The following is a 10,761-nucleotide window of genomic DNA, read 5'->3' on the forward strand; positions in this document are numbered from 1 at the left end:
TGTGAGTCCTTCCAGGGCATTGCTGGACGCTTAGCCCCAGCCATGCTGCTCCTCTCCCTGCCCAGGAAGCAATGGTTTGCAACCAGTCCTGCTCTTGCAACCACAGATATAGCCATCTTTGTGTCTCTTTGGTCTCTGTTCATCCAGCTGTGCATTAAACCACGTGCCTCTGCCACCCTTTTCCCAGGCAGCAGCCCTGCTTGCCCCAAGGAGCCTGCACCGGCAGCTCCTGCCCAGGCTGCTCCATTCTGACTCCTCGTCTTGCTCACTGATGTGTGGTTATTCCAAGAAAAAATGTATGTCTGAGTTCAAATGTTTAATACCTGCTTAGCCCAGGTGCAGGCAGCACTCGGTAAAACACGGCTTCACTCTGTTTTGCTCTTCATCACACCCACAGTGCAAAGCTAAGCGGCGCTCCCACCACCCCCAGCCCCTTGCCGAGGCCCTCTCGCCAGTCCCAGGGTATGGCAATACAGGACGACCTTGAGCCTTTTGTCCCTTGCAAGCTGGGGGGAGCGTTTGCTCTGGGCGAGCACCTTTTGCACCCCCCCATGCATGCTGTCAAAGGCCAGGCTGTCCTTGGCAGCAATGGAAGGACTCATGGAAAAGCAGCACCAGGGGCAGTGCCAAGGCCCCAGGCTGGTGCAGGCAGCCACCCCAGGGCCAGCCCAACCGGGGCTGCTCAGCTCTGACATGCTCGGTGCCCCAAAACACTGATGCAGGGAGCACACGCCACGGGCGAAAGGCAGCTGCAGCTGCCCGGGTTTAGGTTTCCTTCTGACAAGCCCATTTTGCATGTTTGCAGGAGAAGGGATGACCAGTAGAACTGAAACAGCAGCAGGGTTGGAATATATAAAGTTAATAAAGTTTATGCAATACTCTCCCTGTGTGAGCAGCATCCATGCTGTGCAAAATAGCAGAAACGTGTCTGGCTGTTAATTGAGCAAGTCTCGGTGCATGAGGGGGCCTGGAAAGGGGGGGTGGGAATCTGGTTTAGGTGTGTGATAAATTCTGGTCTGGCCATGTTTCCTCTGAAGCTCGAGCAAGAGCGAGGCAGTTGCTGAGCCCGCAGGAGCTGCCGCCCTGCCCCGGGAAGGTGGCAGTTCTGGGTTAGACTGTTCACAGCTGGAAAAAGCAACAGGTTGGGTTTGCTGCAGCATGTGTCCATGGTTGCAAGAAGAAACCCTCATCTCGCAAAGCATTTTGAAGCCTGATCAAACACACAGGCAGAAGGCACACGTACGCACAGCCCAGGTCCCCTCCTACAAGAAACTAAAGACCGAAGCTGCATCCAGCAGGTGATAGATTTATTGCACACCAAGAAAGGGCTGAGAGATGAGTGCTGTGGGCATGGCAGGGCTGTTGCAGCCAGAAAGATACTGAATTTACAGACCTAGCTGCCACCAGATGGAGCTAAAAATTAAGCAGGAAGAGAAGGCTGTGCGTGGGGTGACTGGGGCGGTGGGGCTGGCGTGGGGAGCAGCGGTGCATGGCCGGGGTCCCTCAAGAAGCCAGCGGGGCTGGCAGGGCTGCAGGCAGCCCTCCTGCCTGCACCAGCCCCGTCGCCCATGGGGCCCCAAACAGCTCACTCTGCTGCAGCAATGCCATGATGGGTGGTGTGGAGGGGGAACATGGCGCTGCCCACAGCAGCTTTCCCTTCCTCCTCTGCAGCTGCATTAAAAGCTGATCTGCTGCTTGGGTTTGCCCTCCAACACGGGCTGCTGGGTTTTGGCATTCCTCTGAGTCATTATTTGCTTTCTAAAAGTAGACAGAGTTGGGGGGTGGAGCCCAGATTTTCTCACCTTCTCCCAGGATCTCAGCCTGGGCAGGGATCCCCCAAAATCATAGCAGCTACAGGGACTGGGCTCTTCCCAAAAATCCCTCACGCAAAGGCAGAGCTGCCAGGGCCCCAGTCCTTGCCGAGCCCCTTCAGGGTGGGCAATGCAAATACTGTTGCTAAAGGCATTCGCTTGCTCTGGTTTCAGCCTGGCATGTGTCCCATTTGTGGATTCAACTTGACCGAGTGGCATTTCAAAACAGCGTCAGGCTAATGCCATGTGTTTGAGCTGCACAGTTTGTTTCTATTTTTAAGGGCGCACATTGGACTTTGAAGGGTGAGGAGGAAGCAAAGCTGCTGCAGGAAAAAAACTGAATTCCCCAAGCAGCAAGAGGCAAGCAATGAAAGCAAATATTTCTTACACTGGGGCTCCTGTGAGAGCTTGTCCAAGGGCAGTGGGGTGGCACGAGGGCTGCTGCAAGAGCCAAGAGCGGAAAGCACCAGCTATTGTTTGCCCAAATATGTGAGTTAATCAACAGTCAAAACACGGTGCCTCGTCCAGCAGCAAGAGGCAGCAGCAGGGGAGCAGAGGAGGGGACATCTGTCCCCTGTGGGGGTTGGGTGCCACGGGAGGTGGGTGCCTGCCCCTCCAATAGCAAGCCCAGCGGAAAGGGGTGAAGCAAGGGCCTAGTGGAAATTTACTAGCTAAAGCCTTTAAAGAAGCAGCTACAAAAAAACCACCAACAACTATGTAACAGTTGTATTGTGATATATGTATATAAACTGCTCTTTAAGCGGAACTTACCTTTGAGACCAGAATGCAAGGGTGTCATGAGATAAAGAGAAGAGAATGCCTGAATGCCTTTAGGCTGCAGACTGCAGGACTAGCCAAAACCAGTTCTGCGGCTTTGTCAGCAAGATAAGGAAGTAAAAGCTAAACTTCACCAAAAGGACATGGTGATGAGGAATGGAGAAAGTAAAGGACCACCAGATGCCTCTCAAGACCACCGAGAGACTATAGTGTGCATGTGGGGGTGGGTGGTAACTTACGATGATAAGTTCCCAGAAAAATAATGAATACGTAAATAATTTCTCGGAAACTTAATGAATATGTATATATACCTTGTATATCAGCTATGTAACTGACCTTGTTTGGCGCACACATTAGGAGGATTAGGCGTGATCCCCTGTTGGTCCAGTGCTGCAATAAAGAATACCTGCTTAATAATCGTTCAGACTATTGAGCCCTGATTTCGTTTTTTCATGGCATCATTTTGGTGACCCAGATGGGACCCTCTGCTCGGCTGCAGGACCCGCTGAGAACAGGACTCCCTAGGGTACCCCCGGGATTTCCCAGAGGGACTCCTCGCCTCAGTCGGATCACTGCGGGAGCAGACAGGGACCATGTAAAGAAATGAAGGTATTCTTTAACTCTTTCTGGTTTTCTGTTCTGGAATCTGGGACTGGTCATCGGAGGGTTCTCATAAGTCATAGGACAGGCTACTAGTGCCTGAGGGATGCGTCTGGTAGTACAGGGCTCATATAATATATATAAAGTTTTGTACTTCTGGTTTTGTGCATGTTCGCTGTGGTGCACTCTGGTGTTCAGTGCTTTGGTACGGGTTAAGCCTTGTACTTCTGCAATAACGTGCTTTCTGGTATTGGTACACTTAGGTAACCAGCATAAGTTTTGTACTTCTGGTGGTACGGATTTACTGATACTGAACTCGGACATTAGTTTATTAATATTGAATTTGGATATGCCCGTCAGGCACTGTGGCACTGCAAAATCAGGGAGCTTTCAGTAAGCAACTCCTTATGGGAACCGAGATACGCTCGCGGAGGTTTGATTGCTGGAAATTGCCTCGGATTTGGCAACTAAGTATGAATGAGCTGAGTTAACTCTGGTGTGACTGGTGAGTGAGTGACGGGGCCGCGGCGCGACTGCACAGTGAGTGTGGGAAACCTGGAAAACTGTGTATTTCACCATGGAAATGAATGCGAACCACCTTCTCTCGTGAATTGTTTTATTTGTAACCAAAATTTATGGGTAGTATTTGGATGGGATATTCAATGTGAAAAATTGTGAAACGTGGTCAGAGTAGGAAAGTAAAAGCAGTAAAGAATCAATGGGGGAACAACAAAGTGGCGGTATTGTAAAGAAAAGCCCCCTAGGATGCACCCTAGTGTATCCTGAAAAGCGGGCTCATTCGCCCGGTGTGTGAAACGCCGAATTACACACAGTGGAGGTATTTTATTCAAGTCATTTTTATGTGAAGATTGGTGCTAGGTGGTAACCCACAAAGCTGCACCCCCACACCGAGAAACTGCAAGGCATTTATACAGTTAAATGTGTCAATCACAGCTAATACTCACACGCCTCAGCTAATAATTGGTTAATTTCTTTCTCGCTTGGGTGTAACAGTACAGCTCACTCTCAATTTACCACGCATGCCCACAGATTAAGGGATTTACTAGACGGGGGGTGGTTCCTGGCTCATGGGCCCGATTTTTAGTATTATAACGAGGACAGTTCCCCTACTGGGCACTTTGTTTTAGTTCTTATCTACATCCCAATTAGTTGTTCTCCTTGACTATACACTTTATCACCCCATTCTCAGCATCTTCTAAGGCAGGATGTTTGCTCTGATCAGTCTCTTCGCTCTCCTCAAGGATATAGCCATAAAACAAGTGCTTCCCCATCTCTCAGTTTCCATCTCTGGCCTCAACTTCTGCTTTGCCAGGCTCGCATAGTTCATTGTTATGTCTTTAGCAGACAGTTCCAAAAATTCAATTTTCTTAGGGCTATCACTAGCACATTGGAAAGATATAGGGGGACCACCAGGTGGGAATGTAAATAAGAAAACACTAATTAAATATTCTAACCGGTGGTGGCCCTTGTACAAAGTGGAGGATTGTGAAAAATGGCCCTTTAATGGGTCATTGAATTATAACACTATTGCAGCTGTTGTTTTTAAGGGAAGAAGGAAAGTGGGATGAGGTTATGTATGCAGATACGTTTTTCACCCTGCAAAATCATCCAGTCTGGCAGGAGTGTGGTGTTAATGTACCACCGCAAGACCCTCTGGTTTTATCCCTAGAGAGAGATCAAAGAAATGAGAAAAGGGACAGGAGAGAAGGAAGAGATGTTGCTCAGCATGTAGTATTGGACAACGACGTTTGACCGTAACAAACCCCAGAAAGAAAAGGAGGAGATAGAAAATCAACCCAAGGATTTGGGATTGCCTCCTCCACCCCTTAATTTGTCTCCCCCACATCCGTCATTGCTATCTGAAGCAGATGACAACAGCGAGGAGGAAGGAGAAATAAGTGCTTTTACTCCAGTTACAGCACAGACCAGGAATAGAACAAAGAAAGCTCCACAACTCTTGTCTCCATTATGAGAGGTAACGGGGGCAGGACAAGCGGCTAGAGCAAAAGTTCCCTTCTCCACTGCCGACCTGGATCCTTGGAAAGAAAAAAGCTGCCCAGCAGAGAAGGCCCTGGGGGTGCTGGCTGACAGCTGGCTGGGCATGAGCCAGCAGTGCCCGGGTGGCCAAGGAGGCCACCAGCCCCCGGGCTTGTGTCAGCGCTGGTGTGGCCAGCAGGAGCCGGGCAGGGATGGGGCCCCTGTGCTCAGCCCTGGGGAGGCCCCACCTCGAATGCTGGGCTCAGGTTTGGGCCCCTCGGGACAAGAAGGGCCTTGAGGGGCTGGAGCGTGTCCAGAGAAGGGCAACGGAGCTGGGGCAGGGTCTGGGGCACAAGTGTGCTGGGGGGCGGCTGAGGGGGCTGGGGGGGTTTAGCCTGGAGAAGGGGAGGCTGAGGGGAGACCTTCTCGCTCTCTGCAAGTACCTGAAAGGAGGGTGTAGTGGGGTGGGGGTTGGTCTCTTCTCCCAAGTTATTAGCAATAGAATGAGCGGAAATGGCCCCAAGCTGCATCAGGGAAGGTTTAGATTGGATATTAGGAAGAATTTCTTCACTGCAAGAGTGGTCAGGCATTGGAAGAGGCTGCCCAGAGAGGTGGTGGAGTCACCATCCCTGGAGGTGTTTAAAAGCCATGTAGACGCGGCACTTCAGGGCATGGTTTAGGACACATGGTAGTGTTGCGTTGACGGTTGGACTTGATGATCTTAGAGGTCTTTTCCAACCTTAATTAGTCTATATTTCTACGATTCTATGAAAGAAGTAGCCAAGGGATATTGGGACAACCCCTCTAAGGTGACAAAGCCACTTGAGTTGATAAAAAATCAAACTGATTGGTCAGATGTAGATTTGATTTTGGGGGACATGACTGAAACAGAAAAACAATTAGTGTTAAAAACTGCTTGAACTCATGTGCAGGCCCAAATTACAGGAGGAACTTTACAGGGACATGCAGATTATGTTCCCCTAAATGACCCATGTTGGGACCCCAATGATGGGCATGATTATGGATTTTTAAGAAGATATTGAGATTGTATAAAACTGGGATTAGAGAATGCAATTCCTAAAGCCGTAAATTGGTCAGCATTATATGCCATCAAACAGGGACAGAGAGAGACCCCTACCGAATTTTGGATCAATTAAGAAATGCCATGAGAAAATACACTACCCTAGATACTTCCTCGGATGTGGGGCAGCAACAGCTTGTCTCTTTATTTTTGGGGCAATCATCTATGGATATAAGAAAGAAGTTACAGAAACTAAAGGAACTGGAAAAAAAAGACTTAGAAAAATTGCTTGAGGAGGCACAGAGAGTTTATAGGAATCGGGAGAATGTGGGTAAAGGAAAACTGACAACAGTAATTGTGACAGCTACGGTGGCAGCCTTGGAACAGAGGAGAATGGTAAACAGAGGAGGATTTGGAGGACAAGGAATGGGAAGGCCCTTTGGAAATAGAGGGGGACTGGGAAAGAATCAGTATGCATATAGTCGGGAGGAGGGGCATTGGAAGAATGAATGTCCAAAGTGCAAGGAGACCTCACAGACCTTGATAGCCAAAACAGAGGTCGACTGACGGGGACCTGGGGCATCTACTCTAGTGGATCCACTGGTTAAAATAAAGCTAGGGAGACAAGAGAAAGAGATAGAATTCTTAGTAGATACAGGTGCTTCTTCCTCTGTTTTGAATTAAGAACTGATACCTGTAAGTGAAGATTTTGTGAATGTACTAGGAGCCACAGGTCAACAGGAAAGGGCATTCTTTTTGAAGCTACTCAAATTTAAATTAGGAAAGCAGATTGGAATACACCAATTTCTATATTTGCCAAAATCACCCAAGCCATTACTGAGTCAGGATTTATTGGAAAAACTGGAAGCAGAAATAGTCTTTAAGCAGGGAACCATGGAACTAAAAGTAAAAAAGAACCAATTAATTGAAATTTTACGTTTAGCCCTAATGTACCCCGAAAAGTCTGCTGTATCAGTGCCCAAAATTGAAGAGATTATCAGTCAGGTGTATCCAGGAGTATGGGCTGCGGGAACCCCAGGGAGGGCAAAGAATGCGATTCCCATATTAGTAGATCTCAAGGAAGGAATAAACCCGGTACGACAAAGGCAATAAATATCCCTTGAAGTTAAAGATGGCAATGGGATAGAAGGCCCAATTAATAACTTCTCACAACATGGACTGCTAGTGAAATGTGAATCAGAGTATAACACCCCCATATTACCAGTAAAGAAGCCAGACAGGACTTACCGAGTAGTACAAGATTTAAGAAGAATAAATAAGATTGTTAAAGTTTTACACCCTGTAGTGGCCAATCCTTACACTTTACTTACTAAGTTGCAAAATAAACAAGTATGGTTTACAGTATTAGATTTAAAAGATGCATTCGTCTGTCTGCCTTTAGCCAAAGGAAGTAAAAAATTATTTGCATTTGAATGGAAAAGTCCTACCACTGGTAGGACAACCCAGCTCACCTGGCCAGTGTTACCCCTAGGTTTTAAGAATAGTCCCAACAATCTCTGGGAATCAACTAGCGTGAGAACTTGAAACACGGGACCCTCCCTCCAGAGACGGAATCTTTTTACAATAGTTGGCTGACTTCTTAATAGCAACTGAAACAAAACCTGACTGTATTCAATGGACTATTAGTTTGGTGAATTTTTTGGGACTAAATGGGTATCAAGTTTCTCAACAGAAAGCTCAGATGGTGCGGCAACAGATAACCTATCTTGGATATGAGCTATCTTATCTGGAGGACAATGGGAATTAGGAACAGAACAACAAGAAGCCTTCTGCAGAACCCCCCTCCCTCAGATGGTAAAAGAACACAGGATCTTTTTGGGAATGACAGGTTGGTGTCAATTATCGATTTACAATTATGGAATAACAGCAAAACCATTGTATGAACTTTTGAAAAACAATCCCACTCAACTGATTTGGACCAAAGAAGCTCAAAATGCATTTGAAACGCTTAAAAAGGAACTAATGAAGGCCCCGGCCTTGGGCCTACCTGATGTTACTAAACCCTTCTGGCTGTTTTCCCATGAAAAACAGGGTATAGCTCTGGGAGTCCTAGCTCAACAGCTGGGACCCTACAGAAGAGCTGTAGCCTATTTCTGTAAACAGCTTGACGAGGTGAGCGAAGGATGGCCAGGATGTCTACGAGCTGTGGCGGCGGTGGTCGTGAATATTCAGGAAGCCTGGAAATTTACCTTGGGCCAAAAGATGGCAGTTTCACACACAGTATCAGCTGTACTTGAACAGAAAGGAAGTCACTGGCTTTCCCTGTCCCAATCTTTACAATACCTGGCCATTCTGGTTGAACCAGATGATATTAATATTGAAGTAACTAATGTTATGAACCCAGTTTCTTTCCTCAGTGGGGTGACATCTGAGCTGTTGACACATGACTGCTTAGAGACCATAGAGACAGCATATTCTATCAGACCAGATTTGAAATAAGAACCCCTACAAGATGCACAAGACTCCTGGTTTATGGATGGAAGCAGTTTTGTCCGACGAGGTATCTGAAAGGCCGGGTAGGTGGTGACAACAGCAAACAAGGTGATTGAATCCCAACCCTTACCTGCTGGGACACCAGCTTAAAAGGCTCAAATTATTGCCCTGACTAAGGCCCTAGAACTGGCAAAAGGAAAGAAGATAAACATATGCCCAGACTCCAAGTATGCCTTTGGGGTTGTCCATGCTCATGGAGCAATTTGGAAAGAACGAGGACTGCTAATTGCACAAGGAAAACAAATAAAGCATGCAGAGGAAATACTTCGCCTATTAAAAGCAATTCAACTGCCAACTAAAGTCGCTGTCATGTACTGCCAAGGGCATCTAAAAGGTAACACTGACCAGGAAAGAGTTAACCAATTGGCTGATTATAAGGCTAAACAGGCAACAGAAAGAACACAAAAGATCTTAACATTAATTCCAGATAATAGACTTAGGAAAGGTTTAGACAAGCAGGGAAATATTGAATACTCTAAAACTGATAAGGAACTAATAGAAAAGTTGGGGGGGGCAGATTCCCTACAAAGGATGGGCCTATTTGAGTGATGGCAGAATTATAATTCCTGCCAAACTGGTAGGGAAAATTGTCAAAGAACACCACAATAAAACACATTGGGGGAGCAGAGTCCCTATATGTTTTTTAATCAGAATTTAATAGGGAAAAATTTATATACCACAATCTGACAGGTGACTCAAAAATGTGAAGTATGTTTGAAAAACAATCCTAATCTTGATTCTGGCTTTTCATGGCATCAGGGGGATGCTTAGGAAGCAGTATGGTATATAAAGAGCCCCTTTGCTTGTCTCACTTGTTGCTTTGTTTGTTGGTTTGCTTGTCAGGGGAACCTGATGAAATTCAACAAGAGCAAGTGCACGGTCCTGCCCCTGGGGAGGAACAACCCCCCGCACCAGCACAGGTTGGGGGCTGAACTACTGGAAAGCAGCTCTGTTGAGAAGGACCTGGGAGTGCTGGTGGGCAGCAAGCTGACCATGAGCCAGCACCGTGCCCTTGTGGCCAAGAAGGCCAACAATATTCTGGGCTGTATTAAAAGGAGTGTGGCCAGTGGGTCGAGGGAGGTTATCCTCCCCCTCTACTCTGCCCTGGTGAGACCACATTTGGAGTGCTGTGTCCAGTTTTGGGCCCCCCAGTTTAAGAAGGATGTGGAACTGCTTGAGCAAGTCCAGCAGATAGTTACTAAGATGATCAGGGGACTGGGGCATCTCCCTTATGAGGAAAGGCTGAGAGACCTGGGCTTGTTCAGCCCGGAGAAGAGAAGGCTGAGGGGGGATTTCATCAATACCTATAAATATCTAAAGGGTGGGTGTCAGTACGATGGGACTAGGCTCTTTTCAATAGTGCCCAACGCCAGGCCAAGGGGCAACGGGCTCAAGTTGGAACATAGGAAGCTCTACCTCAATATGAGGACAAACCCCTTCCCTGTGCGGGTGCCAGAGCAGGGGCACAGGCTGCCCAGGGAGGCTGTGGGGTCCCTTCCCTGGAGACATTCACACCCCGCCTGGACGCGGCCCTGTGCCCCTGCTCTGGGGGTGCCTGCTCCAGCACGGGGTTGGACAGGGTAATCTCCAGAGGTCCCTTCCAAGCCCCACCATTCTGTGATTCTGTGTGATTCTGCCTCTGTTGCCCAATGAATCCCTTGCTGCCCCATCGCAGCAGGCAGCCCAGTGACCCAAGACACGGGAAATCAGTTGGTAACAGCAGTGGGGATGGAAATAGCACAAAAACAAACATGCTTGGCTGTCAGAGCCTTTCCTAAATGTGGCTGAGTGCCACAACAGGGCAAGAAAGGCTCCACAAATAGCAGGCACCCAAAGCAACCGAGGTGCTGCTGAGGTCTTTGCTCCTGGCCATGCCACGAAGCTGCCTGGGAGTACGGTCAAGGGATGGGGAGCAGGCTCCCCGGTTTTTTCCCTTTTTTCTGGCCCTTAGCAGAGCAGCAGCCTGAGTCTCTGAAACTTTACAGACCTCAAGAAAAATCCGCTTTAATTTAGCAAGGATTTTTCAGGCAGTTTTGCTCC

The sequence above is a fragment of the Phalacrocorax aristotelis genome, chromosome 13 (assembly GCF_949628215.1).
Source record: "Phalacrocorax aristotelis chromosome 13, bGulAri2.1, whole genome shotgun sequence".
Taxonomy (NCBI): Eukaryota; Metazoa; Chordata; class Aves; order Suliformes; family Phalacrocoracidae; genus Phalacrocorax; species Phalacrocorax aristotelis.